A 17,801-nucleotide genomic window follows, 5' to 3' on the forward strand; every position below is an offset into this window, starting at 1 on the left:
ATTCATATATCATTTTCATATCTTTCAACGCCAATAATAAAACCTAAAATCAAAGCATATATGATATTCATAGAAACTTGTTCAATATTAGTTTTGACATTATTTTATTTTTTTATTACATATATAAGATTTATTAATATTTTTTACAACTCTTAACACCAATAATATAACCTAAAATAATAGCATATATAATATTTATATAAACTTGTTCAATATCATTTTCAACTTCAACTTATTTTCCTTGATACTTGTTTAAGGATCTTCTATATGACATAGAATTTGTATGAAAGAAAATTATTTTCAAATCCAAACTGTAAACTACTCTATAAAACTATAATGGCGAATTAGTAAAATCGTTAGAATTATATAAAAAAATCATTAAAAGAACGATTATATGTGAATAATAGAGTATATGTTTATAATCATTATGTTTGATATAAAAGAATAGAGAAATATTCCTATAATGTTAATTATCATTTAAAATATTATTTTATTTTTTCTCAACTAAATTAACTATTAACATTCCTATAATGTTAATAACATAATGTTTGAATGTATGCGTTTGTGCATTTATATAAGAAAAGTACATAGGAATTTGTCTTGTTGATAATGCAATTAACACAAACCATATATAACTATATATTATTTTATTTTGGAATGAATCAAAAGATATAATTTATTTTAATTATTAATCAATCTAATATTTCAATTTGGAAATAATTTAAAGTTATTAAATTAATTCTATATTTTTTCCATCAAAAATAATATTTTATTGAGAATTAACTTGAATTGCGTGCCTTATTAAAAACTTCCCTAAACTTAAATGAAGAAAAATAACACAACCAAGAGTATGTTCATATAGTGCATAACCCAAAATGCAAACTAATAACAAACAAAGCAATAAAAGTATGAAACTCCCTAAATAAAACTAAAACGTCAAAACACAATCTCACCACCAGGCCTTGGAATAATCAGCTCTCAACATTTTACTCTTAGCAAGATAATCAGCTATCGTGATATTACTTCTTGGAATATGTTGAAATTGAATTGAAGGATTCGAGAAACTTAATGATCAAACTAAATGAAAATAGTACACAAACTCCACGATCTTAAAGATGAATTTTGAATCCAATTCATGGCAACTAGTGAGATCGACTCTACAATCAAACAAAACTTACCAATCAAGTCGACGTCTATATATAGATCCCAAACTGTAGAGATCACTATAACTTCCACACAATCAACACCTTGAGGAGGAATCGACCCTGAAAACATAACACAAATAACGCCAACAACACTTCGAAGAATGCCTCCACACCAAACAAAATTTGAAAGGCTGCTGCACCTACAACAAATACCAAATGATCAAACAGGAAATTTTCAAGGGGATATAAATGAAGGGTGTGAAACCAAGCACGAAGTTTCCTCCAATTGGAAATCAATAGTCGATGCCCTTATGTAAAAAAAATAAGCACGAAGTTTCGATAAGATTATTAGATCGGAAAATTTAATCAACTTGTTATTGAAAATCAAATCATTTCTGAAAATCCAAAACTTCATGTATAATTACCAGCAAGTATAGGATAGCAGGAACAAAAAGTGATTTATAGAAGAAAACTGACAGTGTTGCCAAAAAAAAAATGAAGAATCCCAACAACAAGATCAAGGAGGTTGAATAATCTTATCACGCCCACTCAAGATGGATAATGTTGAAGTGAGGCCAATCTTATTGACGACATTAACGAATTATTAGCGAGGTAATGGTTTGGTGAGAGCATCAACAAGCTGGTCGATAGTAAAAATATGAGACACACAGACAACTATTTTGTACTTGTTCACGGATGAAGTGGTAGTCTAACGCTGTCGCAATGGCCCTTCGGGTGGTCCTGGGTTCGCGTTTCGACTTAGATGCGTGATGGAGTCGCCACCGATCACTTTCGAATTAGGTGAATTTGGCAATTCAAACTTACCATTTATTGGATCTACGTCTTACTAGTGATTTGTCGGATTCAATAGTCGTTTACAATCAACGAAGGACGAGTACCTTCGGATTGATCTTTCGGTACCATTCAATTACCTAATTGTCTTAATCGTACCTTGGGCTTCTATTCGGCTCACTGAGTTAAGTGAATGGGCTTCCTGGATTTGGACTATGAACATTTTGGGCCTTGAACCTTACCTATGCTGGACTAGACTTCTTGACCTAGACTTAAAACTAATCAGACCAGCTCTGAAAAAGAAATAAAATAATAATATAATAATATACTATTATATATATAATATATACTATATATTTAATATATATATATCCATAGAGTAATACTTAACTTCGGTAGAAGATCAAGCAATTGTTTTGAAATAAACTCGTTTATCGTCATTCATTTGAGCTCTATGAAGATGGTCAGCAATGTATTTGCATTGACTAAGAAATAAGCCATCAGCATGGGGAATAAACTCGACACCAAGAAAATAATGCAAGTGACCAAGAACCTTTAATAAGAATAGAATGGATAGATGTTGAAGAAGCTGAGGTATAGCTGAAGGATATTTTCGGTGACGATGAGATCATCAACATAGACAAGAATATAAATTATAACACCTTGTCCTCAAAAGACAAACATCGAAGCGATGATAATTGAGTTAATAAATCCAAAAGATACCAAGAATGACTGTAACACATGCTACCAAGCACGCAGATCCTATTTAAGCCCATAGATAGCTTTTTAAAGTTGGCACATATGATTAGAATTATTGCGGTCGATGAACTTTGGAGGCTGATACATAAATATATCCTCTGAAAAGGTGCCTTGGAGGAAGACGTTATTGGCATCAAGCTGATGAAGGTCCCAACCATTACTAACAACAAAAATTAAGTACTAGACGCACCGTGGTTGGTTTAACAACCAGACTAAAAGTTTCAGTGAAATCAAGACTCGAGTATTGATGGAAGCCATTTGCCACTAGATAGGCTTTGTATATGTTAAGAGAGCCATTAAGATGATATTTAGTGCGGAATATCCATTTACAACTTACCAAATTTTGAGTGAGGCGCGACGGAATAAGCTCCCACGTTTCATTGTAAAGAAGTGTTTCAAATTCATCCCACATGGCACCCTTCACTAAGGGTCTTTTAATTTCTGAGTAACTGTGGTTGGTTCATGGATAGGGTGGTGGAGTTTTACACGAATGTTGAGTTTTTGATTGAGTTTATGTATATTGTTTTTGGAATGAGTAACAATGTCAGGAAGGGGTGAGGGCGATTGTATGGTGGCGTTAGTTGGTAATTCAGGTTGAGTGGAGGTAGGGAGGGTTGGTAATTCATATTGATTTAGTGTAGTGTTTGGTGAGACAGTTTGATCTAGTGTAGTTGGGGAAGACGTTTGAAGGTTCGACTCTGATGGAGAGGTGGAAGGAGATGGAGCAGTAGAGGCGAGTGTAGTAGTAGGTGTTGAGGCGGGTGAAGTAATGATTGGTACAAACAATGAACACCATTCAGAATTAGAAATGAGAGGAACTCTCAGGAGAGTGAGAGTATATTGTGTGAAAGGAAAGACAATTTCAATGAAACGAACATGGCAAGAAGTATATAGGCGACGAGAAGATGTATCAAGGCAGAGATAGACACGCTAAGTAGACGAGTAACTAACAAAGAGACAAGGGATTGATTGGATTATAGTTTGTGAGAGGCATAGGGATGTAGCCAGCGATAACAAAGGAAACCAAAGCTTTAGAGTTTGCTATTGTTAGGAAAAGTGATGAAAAGTATGAAGTATGAGGAGTCATTGTGAATGGTAGGCGAATGCATACAGTTTATAAGATAAACGGATGTGAAAACAACATATGGCCAATAGGTTAGTGGCAAGAAAGCATGGGAATAAAGGGAAAGACTAGTTTTTATTATATGTCGGTGTCGAGGTTCAACAAAGCAATTGTGCTCAAGGGTGTGACTAAGATGACAAATGTCATTAATGTGAAAAAAGACAATAAGGCTTGGTATTCAACGCTATTAACGGAGTAAATTATTTTAATTTTAGTAATAAAGAATTTTTCGACAACAGTATTAAAACGGATAAAAGTGTCACGAGCATCAGACTTGCTCTTTAAAAGATGCAACCATATGTATTTGGTGAAGTGATTGACAAAGATTATGTAATATTGAAAGTTATCGATAGACTGTACTGGAGAGGTCCATATAACAATAAAAACTATTTCAAGAGGGGATGAAGATGATAAGGTGAAAGCGGAGAAATGTAGTTTGTGACTTTTATTAGAGTGACATGTATTACAATATGTATCCGAAAAAGAGGATTTATTAACATCTAAATCAAAAGAGAAAAATAATGTACTTGAATATCGGGAGAGATGGGTGACGAAGTCGATGATGCCAGATAAGAAATATTGTCTTTATTATAGAGGAAGTATGTAACGATGTGGAGCTTGAGGGCCACTCATAAACACCATGTTTAGGTTGACCTTGGAAAAATTACCTCAGTCTGCAGATCCTTGACAAAAAGAGAAGAAGTTAATAATTCAATAGAATCATTGTTTGATTTCTAAAATTGTGTTTCATATTAGGACCATAAAGGACATTAAATAGAGTAAATGAGTGCGAGGGAGTAGGAATAATGGTTGAACCAGAGTGAATAATATAAATACTAGAGCCATCACCAATCATTACTTCATCCGAGCTAGTGTAGGGATTATGAATGTAGATATTTTAGAAATCACCTGTGACATGGTGCATTACACCACTTTCTAATAGCCAAGGATTAGAGGATGAGGAATTAGAGGTGACAATATAAGCTTCAGATTGCCATGGTGGAGGCGTACGAGATTCCGATACATTTACCTGGTGTGGAGATATGGATGCATTCCGGAACCGCCCATGAAAGAGAGAGAGATCGCACTGAGTTAGAACATGCCCCTGAGTTTGGAACCACTGACATTTGCCCAAAAAAGTACGTATAGGTCTATTGTACTGTTGAGATACAGATGGCGTTGCAGATTATTGAGACCGCTGGTTGGAGCGTTAGGTGTGAGTTGAGTAGGCGGTGACTGATACGTTTCCCATGCAACTCGCAACTCATTAAAGGTGATGGTAGTATCTCGACTATTGAAAGCATTGATAATCGGTTGAAAGTTGTCATCAATGCCTTCCAATACTTTTTCAATAAGATCCTCTGCATCTAAAGGTTTAACAAGAGTGGAAAGCTCATCCTCTTTGATTTTAATAGCTCAATCAGTGATAGTTTGGGAGCCTTCGAAAATGTTTTTGAGATTATCTTTAATTTTTTAAGATGATCACGAGACGTGCGAACATAAATGTTGGCAGTCCAAGTTTCAGCCAAGGATGTGCACCGTAAGACTAGAGGTGCAAGATTTTATGAATGGTGCCAACTAATTCACCAAAGAAGACTTTATCTTATCGTAGCCATGTTTGATATGTCGGATTTGAGGATGTTGTGTTATTGGTAGTAATAGTTTATGGTGGCCAAGAATGTGAGCCATTAATGAATTTAAAGAGGCCATAACCGATGAAGATGAATTCAATTTGGATTTTTCTTGAAAGATAATTGGTGTGGTTGAGTTTGATAGAGTTATGGATTGTGACTATGGTGAGGGGATTGTTGGGGGTCAAAAGGGTTGGAAAGTGAGTTGTCAATAGTCATTAGAATCAGAGCCTAACCTCCTATGATATAGGCAATTGATACCATATAGGACGAGAGGAACATAAACTGATTTATAAAAGAAGATTTATTCATATGGGGGCATTGCCTTTAATGCAAATATTTTTTAGGATGGGGACAATACCTTCAACAAGTTCTTTTGCTTTCTTTATTGAACTTTCAAACTTTATATTGCATTATATTTTTTTATTAATACTTGTTGTTTTCTTCTCTTAATGTTCAGTTTCGGTTTTCTCCTCAGTAAAAATGAAGTATATATATTGTTTAATTTACCTTTTATATTTATTAAAACAATCAAAACATCGCTCACAAAACTTACTTTGGTGTTGTTCTCTCTTTAGTTGGAATTAAAAAATAGGGTACTAAACAACTCTTATTCTTAATAATCGTTTATTTCAATCATTCATACTCTCCTTATTTGCATGATTTCTAAATTTAATTTTAAAAAATAGACTCAAATATCATTTTCACATCTATTAACACCAATAATGAAATCTAAAATAAAAGCATATATAATATCTATAGAAACTTGTTCAATATTAAATCTTATTTTTTTGATCACTTACACAAGATTTATTAATAATTTTTACAACTATAAACGCCAATAATATAACCTAAAGTAAAAGCAAATATTATATTCGCAGAAACTTGTTCAATATCAGTTTCAACTCCATCTTCTTTTCCTTGATACTTATTTAAGGCTTCCTTTGCATCACTCTCAGATTCGAATGACTTAAATGTACTTCCTTGAACTTCAACAATTATACGAGCACATTCTTGCCATGATCGATAGATGCCGGCTTTCTTTTTGTGGAAAACGACGTAATAATTCTCCATCTTCTTTTGCTTACTCATTCTTCAATAACTCTAGGAAATGACAGGTTCTTAAAAGTGAAGAGAAAAGAAAGATTTTGGAGGCTTATATGGAAACAAAAGCAAGATAAATAACCATATGATATACATAGAAACCTCTTTTGTTTATGTATTAACAAACAAAAATGAAGAATATAAAAACAAATAAAATTAACAAATGAGAACTGGTGGCGATAAATGGGTTAGAAGTCAGAGTTTTAGGATTTTAATATGAAAAAGAGTTTGTTCAAAAGAAAATTGTTCTTGAATACAAACTGTAAACAACTCTATAAAACGATAATGGTGAATTACTAAAATGGTTAGCATTATATAAAAAAATTCTTATAATAAATTATTAAGTGAACTATTATAAGTGAATAGTAGAATATATGTCTATAAGTCTGTCATTATTGTGTTTGATATAAAATAATAGAAAAATATTCCTATAATGTTAATTATCATTTAAAATATCAATTTATTTTTTCTCAAGCTAAATTAATAATTAACATTCCAACAATGTTAATAATAACGTTTTAAATGTACGAGTGTGCAAGTTTATTTTTTAAAAATAATTAGAAATGTGTCTCATTTATAATGCAATTAACACAAATAATATATAATTGTATATTGTTTTATTAAGGATACACAAGATATAATTAATTTGAATGATTAATTGATCTAATTGTCGAAACGGTTTTTTGAAATGGAAAAAGAGGGTATCGTTTCAAAATAATTTTTGATGACCGGTTAATGATAAAACGTGGTTCTAGGAGTCGCCACCAATATTTGATTAGGGTGTGATTGAGCACCCAAAAACATATTTTTCATTTTAAAAAAATTATTCACTTTAATTGAAACAATAAATTTTCAGTATGCGTTACCAAAATTCGAGTTTGTGAGCCGGTTACGTGTGGGGAAGGATTAGCACCCTCACAGTGCCCTAAATCGATACCTAGCCGATTAATTAGTTGTCTTTGCAATGAAATTTATTAGTTCGAGTCTAATTTAATTTAAGATCCCCTAAAAATAATATTCTTTGAATTTTTGGACGAACATAATAGTATTTAATTATTTCATATCGAGAATAATCGATCTCTCATACCTTGAAGCAATCGATTTTGACTCTAATCAAAACAAAAAATATTAAAATTACATTCTAAAGTTCATTATTAATTCAAAAATTAAGTGCATAAATAACAATAAAACAAAATAAATATAAGACCTTCTTTTTTTAAACATATTCTTTGAATTTTACGAGGGAAAACGATAATATCTATTTATTTCTAATGGATAAAAATGACCTCTCATGCCTTAAAGCAGTCGTTTATTGCTCCAATCGAAATGAAGAAATATCACTATTTCATCTTAAAAAATCAATATTAATTCGATTGTTATTTATTTTGTAATCATATTAAAGCACACAAAATAAAACGAAAATTATACATATATATCAAACAAATATGATTAATTAATTATTTTACCAACCTTTAATGAGAATAAGGATGTTCAATTATTTAAATATATCGAGACGAGACCTTAGATTCGATCTAACAGTCTTTTCTCAGTGAATTTAATTAAAAGAACATGATCTTTTTCCTGGTCCTCACATTTTAAGAGTAATCAAATTTATTTGTGCCACTTAATGGAATACACTTTCATTTTAAAATTCTCGAAAGTAAATTTCTTATACGTTAAGAAAGTCACTTCACACCAATCTTAAAATGAACAAATATTACTCTTAGTCAAATTATTTTGATTCTAGTCGAGAAATGTTTAAGAGGGTACCAAGACAATTAATTCAAATTAAATCCTAACCCTATATGCACCAAATTACAAATTTACATGATGACAAGTAATCAAATTTATAAACAAATGAAAATGTATACATAATACATTAAAATATTACGATTTATAAAACATGTACAAAGAATATTACCACATATTTATATTTAATGTCTAATAAAACATAATGAAGACATCACTAAAAAAAATTATACACACGTGTAGATATATAAAAAAGTAGGAACAAAGTGAATGACCAACAAAAACAAGAGATCTAAAAAACTTATATTAATTATTTAAAAAAGATTAGACCATATCATGACAGAAATAACTAGGATCAAACATGCCAATAAATTAAAGCACCAAAATAATGACTAAATTGAAAGGAACTGCAAATATAAGGACATAATAAGTAAATTAAACAAACATGGAACATAAAACACAAACATCATATATTCCAGGCACCAAAATCACAATAAAACCACAAGCATGCGTGGGACTGAAATGAACATTCCGAAAATAACATGACAAATGTATAAACATTGCGAAATATAAGAAAAGATACAGTATGGACTAAAAATGAAAAACGCAGAAAAATTTAAAGACCAAATTAAAAGAAAAGAAACTTTCAATTAGTGACTGAAACGAAAAGCTTTAAAAGTAAAGACCCTTTTCGCATGATTAACCCATGTGCGAATTCAGAATACTCATGCCTCAAAACTATGTCGTCTTGAATAAGCTATATAACTCCTTTTTTATCCTTTTTTATTTCATTTCTTTTCTTTCTTTCTTTCTTTTTCAGGTAGAGAGAGAAGCTCTCCCCTCTGTGTACAACTGCTACTGCATCTCCGACGAGTGGGTCCGTGTTAGAATATTAGAATGTTAATAAGATTAGTTAGTATTTGTTGTTCTGTTAGCACTTCAGTTAGTTGGTTAGTAGTAGGGGTGTAAACGAGCCGAGTCGAGCTCTTGTATTGCTGAGCTTGACTCGACTCGAAAACTCTGAAATGGAGCTCGACTTAACTCGAAAACTCGAGAGCTTAAAATTTTCAAGCTCGACTAGAACTCGAAATCCTGAACTGAAGCTCGTGAGCAGCTCGAAAAGGCTCAAAACGAAAAAAAATCTTAAACTTAACTCGATTGAAGCCTCAAACTCAAACTCAAACATGAACCTTAAATACATGAAATCTCACTGTATTTTTTAAAAAAATCAATACATAAATAAAAATATTATTAATAATTTATTTTTAAAAAATAAAATCTTAATATATTATATTTGTGAGCTACTCACGAGCTTTTCGAGTCGAATATCAAGTAGCTCGTTTCTACTCGTTAAGAACTCGAGTCGAGTCCATTCGATCCGAGTATTTATCGAGCCTTGATCGAGTCGATCTCGAGTAGCTCGCGATCTGTCTCGTCTCATTTACAGCCCTAGTTAGCAGGTTGTTAGTGGGCTATATAAGCCTAGTAATGTAGTGGATTAAATAAAGCATTTTTTTAATTCATTTTTCACATTTTAGTAAAACATAATCACTGCTGCTCATATCTTCTTCACGTACACTAATCGTTATTCTTTTTTTGCCATCAATGGCCCCTTTCTCATATGGTATCATTCGCTAAAAGATCCTGACATCATTTTCTCTTCCGCCGTTGCGCCGACGATTGATTTCCTTTACTCTCACATCGTTGCTACTACAGAGTTTGTAGATTTTTCCGATCTCCAGTTTTGTTGTCGTTGTTCTGTTGCTTCTGCTACGGTGCATGTGTTTTATTTTAATGTTGTTGTCATCAAATCATCATAGTTACTGGGAATCTTCGTAATTCATCTTCTATCTCTGTTCCTGGTATGAAAGAAATTGATTCATAGGTTGTAGTCATTCCTGGAACCTTAGTGTGCTTTAACATTAGATTCAGTTTTTCATTTACTTTGGTGATTCGTGTCCTACATTTGGAGTTGTATCAATAGTTGTTGGTGTTTATAAAGTGTTCTAAATTTTGATTTCGTTAAGTTTACTAGTGTTGATAATTTGTTTGACCAAATGTTTCAATGATGTTGCTGGTGTCTGATTTATTTTAGTAGAATGGATACACGCCCCGCCCCTCCTTGTTTTTCTTATATTTTCAAGCAATTTTCTTCCATTCCTTTCAGAGTTTCCTTCTGGATATTGAATCTTTAAGAAGAAGAAAAATGAGAGAATGCATCTCAGTTCACATCGGCCATGCAGGTATTCATGTCGGAAATACTTATTGGGAACTTTACTGACTCGAGCATGCAATTCAGCCTGATGGCAAAATGCCAAGCGATAAGACTGTTGTGGAGGAGATGACCCTTTCAACACCTTTTTCAGCAAAACTGGTGCTGGGAAGCACATCCCTCGTGCTATATTTGTCGATATGGAACAAACTGTTATTGATGAAGTGAGGACTGGAACCTACCGCCAGCTCTTCCACCCTGAGCAACACATCAGTGGCAAAGAAGATTCTGCCAACAATTTCGCTCGTGGTCATTATACAATTGGCAAAGAGATTGTTGATGTCTGCTTGAATTGCACCCGAAAGCTTATTGATAATTGCACTGGCCTCCAAGGCTTCTTGGTCTTCACTACTATTGGTGGTGGTACTGGCTCTGGACTTGGATCTCTTCTCTTGAACCGTCTCTCTGTTGACTATGGAAAGAAGTCGAAGCTTGGGTTCACCTTCTATCCTTCACCTCAGGTTTCTACATCTGTTGTAGAGCCTTACAACAGTGTGTTGTCCACTCATTCACTCCTTGAGCACACTGATTTCGTTGTGCTTCTTGATAATAAAGCAATATATGACATCTGTAGGCTTTCTTTGGATATTGAACAACCTACTTATACCCATCTTAACCTCCTTGTCTCTCAGGTTATCTCATCTTTTATAGCCTCATTGAGGTTTGATAGAGCCCTAAATCTGAATAAGTTCCAGACTAACCTAGTTCCTTATCCTATGATCCACTTTATGCTTTCCTCCTATGCCCCTGTTATTTCAACTGATTCTCGGAGTTGTAAACAAAGTTGTTCATTTTTCCTCGTAAGAAAAATATTCGTTGTTATGAAATCCTTGGGCAATATTTCCAAAATCAATAATAATCCTCATCAATGTCTTGTTCCTGACTCTAGTGGCTTCTAGCTCAGCATCAATCTAACACTTGTGGCCCTGATATGAATCTTCTATATTGGCTATGAACATATTCAACATCTGATTTTTAGCTTGACATCTTCCCAAATCATTAACAACTGTATTGTTCCGTTTTTCTTCAATGTGTAAATCATAAGAGAACTTCTTGGCTCTACCTTCATGTGTCTTGCAATTCTTTCTCCAGTGTTCATCCTTGTTTTTCAGTTTATTGACCCCTGTTGTACACTCCTCTGGGGTATTTCCTATACCAACATTTTTAAAGGCTTGACTGATCCTATAAAACTATCACGCACGACTTCCATCTCTCTATTTAGTTTATCATTTTCATTCCTCAACTAATGAACTTGAGCTTCGTAGCAAATCTTCTTCCTCTTGGATGCCCCCACTGATATCCTTACCTTTGAACACTTTTGGCTCCAACCAAATAGGATAATCAGTTACCAAATTAGGTTGACCTTTCATCTCTAGCTCCAAGATTCCATGATCCAAAATATGTCGAACTCGATGCTTTAAGGAGGTGCAATTCTCAATGAGTTGTCCTTGAGCTCTGATATGATATTCACAATGAACATTGATGTCATACCAATTTATATACGAAGGCTCCCAAGGTTTCAAATAATACGGGGCCACCTTTTGGGCTTCTAAAAGCATATCATACAACTCCTTATATGACATAGAGATAGAATCAAAATGAGAGCCCCCTCTCGGCTTAGATTGAACTTGAGTCTTCAGGTTTATTTCTTCTGACGTTCTAAGTAGACTCTCAAATTTCCACGAGTTCTGATTGCATGACTTCTTTTCATCTTTATGAAATTCTACAGTTGTCACCATTTCCTTGGGGTCTCTAAACAACTTGTTGATACAAATGGTGATTGTGCGTGATTTCTCAGATTGGTTAGGTTTAGCTTGTTTTAAAGTAGTTCTTTATGTACTTGACATCACATGATTGTTTTCATTGAGTTCTTTCCTTTCTTTTGAAATAGTATCTTTTCTTTTAGCCAAAGCATCTATTATGTACATCATCTTGGACATTTGCTCTCTCATCTCTGTTATCTCCTCTTGCTCTTCATCGGGCATTTGATCTTTGGGTGCATAGCTCTTCACTATTCTCAGAGTCTCCTCAAGATGCCATTCCCTAGTTGTGTTATAGTTTACTTGATCATAAAACCCTTTTTCCATAATGAAAACCTTTTACTATGATGACCACTCACAAATCAACACTTTTGATTATGTCATGATCGTGTTGCAAGCAAAAAGAAATGCAACATAAAAACAAGTTAGTATAAATAAGATAACTAAATGACAAGAATTATTATAAAAACAAATAGCAAAATAAATAAATTAATAAACTAATGCAAAACGAGAATGCAAATGCAAATACACAAGGTGTTAATTCCTATAAGCAACCATCATAGAACAACTTTCAATTAGACAAAAAGGTTTCATTACACCAGGTAGTCAAAACAAAATTGTGATTCTTCACTTCTTCATTTTCTTTAGTCGTACTCTTTATGGAACCTAGCATTGCACCCAAAGTTTTCAGGGTACTTTATCACATTTGACAACGCCTGATGTATTTTTATGGTTGAATCGTGAGATCTCCATTTTGTGAAGTGGTCTTCATGCCTTTGTAAAGGGTTTTCTCGTCCTTGATCTGACTACATATATCTCTTGAGGAAACATTTTGGCTTTGGTACTTTAAAAGGAAATCTTCAACCAGCTTCAAATTTCTTATTCACTGGATGTATTCTTCATTGATCGTTTGAACATCCTTGGATCTCCTAGTTTTGACTACATGGCTAATAATTTATTGTTTCATTATTAACAATCTCCTTACTTATTCAGACACTTGCGAATCAACACCTTGTTTGGTTACGATGTGAAAATGAAAATGCAAATGTAAACATAAGACAAAAAAATTAAGATAAAATAAAAGAAATTGTTAGTACCACTTAACCAAAAAAGAAGAAAAATATTCACAAAAAGAAAATATCCTACCTGACATGGTATCTATCCTGACATGCTTTTATAACAGTTCTACCCATATACATGTTTTCTACAAAAATTAAAATGCTCTAAAAGGCTTTTCCTTGTGTACTCTCCTCACGGGATTCTTATGATCTGGGTAAGGTTCTATCTAGGTTCTAAGTTTACTATATGTTGGGTTCGGGTCTAAAGTAAAAGGTTCTTGAATTGTATTTGTCGGTGCCCCTTTGGGCTGCTAAACCCCCAATTCTAGCTCATCACATGATTTCAAATCAAGTTCAATTCGAGGGGACACACCTTCTTATGTCCATACGGAGGTGAAAACCATCACGAGGACCATAAGGCGTAAACCCTATAAGCGATTCACTATCCCATACGAAGTTGAAAACCACACAAGGGAGTAGCTTCTCACTCTTACTTTAAATAGGGCATATCAGGGTTTTAGCTCATGTTATACAGATGAAGTTGTGCAGTGTATGAGGAAAAAACGAATACAAAGCAAACAACACCAAACAGAAAACTTATAATCTTGAACAATCATCTTCTCTAAAAACACCAACAAACAAATCAATATAACTATTTAGTAGTTAATCAGATTACGAGCTAAAAATTTCTTCAAACCACACAAGGAATCAATAATCAAATTAGAAAGAACTTGTAATTTTCATTTCCAAAGATAATTAATTATTCGACCAATGACCTGACTCTCTAAAAAATTCCAGTGGAGTTGTCAAGCTATTGAAATGATTTTTTGAAAGGGAAAAAAGGGTCCTGTTTTGAAATAATTTTTGATGACCGGTTAATGATAAAATGTGGTTCGAGGAGTTGCAACAAAAATTTGATTCAGATGTGATTGGGCACCCAAAACATATTTTTCATTTTAAAAAATATTCACTTTAATTAAAACAACAAATTTGCGGTATGCGTTACCAAAATTTGTTTTCGGGAGTCGATTACGTGTGGGGAAAGATTAGCACCCACACAACGCCCTAAATCAATACCTAGTCGATTAATTATTTGTTTTTGCAATGAAATTTACGAGTTTGAGTCTAATTTAATTTAAGATCACCTAAAAATAATATTCTTTGAAGTTTTGGACGAACATAATAGTATTTAATTATTTCCTATCGAGAAGAATCGATCGCTCATACCATGAAGCAATCGATTCTTACTCCAATCGAAATAAAGAAATTATGATAATTCCATTCTAAAATTTATTATTAATTTAAAAATTTAATGCATAAATAACAATAAAAAAAAATAAATCTAAGACTTTTTTAAAAAAAACATATTCTTTGAATTTTAAGAGGGAAAACGATAATATCTAATTATTTCCAATCGAGAATAAATAACCTTTCATACCTTAAAGCAATCATTTATTGCTCCAATCGAAATGAAGAGATATCAATATTCCGTCTTAAAGATCAATATTAATTCAATTGTTATTTATTTTGTAATCATATTAAAGCACACACAAAATAAAACGAAAATTAAACACATATATCAAACAAATATGATTAATTAATTATTTTACCAAGCTTTAATGAGAATAAGGATGTTCAACTATTTTAATATATCGAGATGAGACCTTATATTCGATCTAACACTCTTTTCTCAGTGAATTTAATTAAAAGAACATGATCTTTTTCTCGGTCCTCAAATTTTAAGAGTAATCAATTTTATTCGTATCACTTAATGGGATACACTTTTTGCAAGAAAATTATCAAAAGTAACTTTTTGATATGTTAAGACAGACATTTCACAACAATCTTAAAATGAATGAATATTACCCTTAGTCAAATTATTTTTATTCGACTCGAGAAATGCTTATAAGGGTACCAAGCCAATTAATTCAAATTAAATACTAACCCTATATGCACAAAATTACAAATTTACGATGACAAGTAATCAAATTTATAAAATAAAATAAAATGTATACATAATACATTAAAAAAATTACGATTTATAAAACATTTACAAAGAATATTACCACATATTTATATTTAATATCTAATAAAACATAATGAAGACATCACTAAAAAAAAGTATGCATTCGTGTAGATATATATAAAAGTAGGAACTAAATGAATGACCAGCAAAAGCATGAGATCTAAACAACCTTGATTAATTATTTAAAAAATGATTAGACCATATCATAAAAGAAATAACTAGGATTAAACATGCCAATAAACTAAAGCACCAAAACAATGACTAAATTGAAAGGAACTGCAAATATAAGGACATAATTAGTAAATTAAACAAACATGAAACATCAAGCTCAAACATCATATATTCCTGGCACCAAAATCACAATAAAACCATAAGCATGCGTGGGACTGAATTGAACGTTCCGGAAATAACATGCCAAATGTATAAACAGTGTGAAATATAAACAAAGATACAATATGGACTAAAATGAAACACGCATAAAATTTAAAGACCAAATTAAAAGAAAAGAAACTTTCAATTAGTGACTGAAACAGAAAGCTTACAAAGGTAGAGACCCTTTCCGCATGATTAACCCATTCACGAATTCAGAATACCCATGCCTCAAAACTATGTCGTTTTGAATAAGCTATATAACTCCTTTTTTTATCTCTTTTTTATTTCATTTCTTTTCTCTCATTTTTCTCAGGTAGATAGAGAAGCTCTCCCCCCTCTACAAGTGTCGGTGCATCTTCGGCGAGTGGCTCCGCCATTGGCCACCGTGACAGCTGCCTCTGGTAGTTTTTCGAACCCAAACTTCACGAAAAGATTCATCTCGATGCCGGGAGCTCAGATCTGGCCTCGGGTTTGTGAGAATCAACCCTCAACTCCATGAAAAAGTCAAAGAATTTTTGGCTCTTCACTTCTCCAATCTAGTTTTTCCATCTTAAGATTCGTCATGAGATCGAGATATGTTGGCCTTCCTCCCAAGAGATGTTCTTCCACCGTTCGAATTTACAAACGAACACCACCATCCTCAAGAGCCTGAGGGTAAATTTTTTGCTTTTCTTTTTTCGTTCTATTTTTTGAACTATTTTTTCTTCTTCTTCTTTTCCGGGCCTCCCCTCGATTTTTCTCTTTTTTGGTCTCCTCCTCGATTCCTTTTTTTCTCCATTTTGTGGTTGTTGCATCCTATATAAATGGATGGTAAATTTTTTTTGAGATGTTTGGTGAGAATTACTGGCATAGGTATAGCCGGTTGGTGAGAGTTTGCTTAAGTTCGGTTGGATTTGGCAGTGGGTAATGTGGTTGGGTTTGGTAGGATTTGATTATATATTTTTTTGATTTTTTTATTATTTGGTGATGGTTGAACAGAGATGAAGAAATGACCGACGATGATGGCATGCTCTGACGATGGCTTGCCATTCGACAGCGGCGACGGTGGTCCTTACAGACGACGGTGGTAGTTGTTGGTTTTAGGGTTAGGGTTTTGGTTTTGGTTTGGGTCGGATGACCTTTTGTAATTGGTTCCCAAATTGGGCTTGGTAATGCCTGTAAGATAATAAAATAAAAAAAATAAATAGAAATAAAAATAAAAGGATTGGGCGGAAACGAGTGTCTACACTAATATTTTAATTTGGATGAGATTTAAAGTTATTGACAGGGTTTAATTGGTAAGCAGCTTGATATCACTTAAACAAGTATCGACTTCAAGTTCTTGTGTATGAAAAAGAAAATCCTTGTTGGGAGACTCACTTACCAAAATCAGAAGTGCGACATGTGTCGCTCCATATTAATCAGGACAAATCTCTAACCAGGAGGACAACCAAATTTTTTTATTAAATTAATTTCATATTATTTTACTTCTTCCATCAAGAAAAAAAATCTATTGCTTATGTGAGTAATATTTCACAATCAATTTCGCAATCATTTTTCTCTTTATTCATAATTCAACAAATAATCCGTTAATAAGATAGTTTCAACTAGCGAAGGGAACAGTTGGATTTATATGATGTAAGAAAAATAATATTGACGCACATCGTAACTGTCAAATAAATATTCATTTTTTAAAATAAAATAAATTAAAATATAGTAAATAAAATAAATTAAAATATAGTATAAAGAAGTAAGAGTCAATCCGCAGACTTAGAAATTTGCGATATCGTATTGTGTTGAGCCTGATTCAAGAAAATAGTAAATGAAAAAAGAGGTTGGTAATATAAATACTAAGTAAAATGAATTAAGTAAAAAGAAATGACAAAAAACAAAAGTAAATAGTTAAAAACAATAATGATAAAAAATAGTTTCAGCTTCCCTCCGTATCAATTCATTTAGATCATCGATATTGATTTTACTAACCCTAGTGGCAGACTCAATTGGCCAATGTTACACTGAAAGTCGCCATGC

The 17,801-nt window shown here is 32.7% G+C and overlaps 1 pseudogene; it reads left to right on the forward strand.

Moving 5' to 3' along the window:
* Positions 1–10,509: 10,509 nt before the first annotated feature.
* On the forward strand, positions 10,510–16,290 carry LOC120199854 (annotated as a pseudogene).
* The last annotated feature ends 1,511 nt before the right edge of the window (positions 16,291–17,801 follow it).

Source organism: Hibiscus syriacus, unplaced genomic scaffold, assembly GCF_006381635.1.
Source record: "Hibiscus syriacus cultivar Baekdansim isolate YM2019G1 unplaced genomic scaffold, ASM638163v2 tig00005678_pilon, whole genome shotgun sequence".
Lineage (NCBI taxonomy): Eukaryota > Viridiplantae > Streptophyta > Magnoliopsida > Malvales > Malvaceae > Hibiscus > Hibiscus syriacus.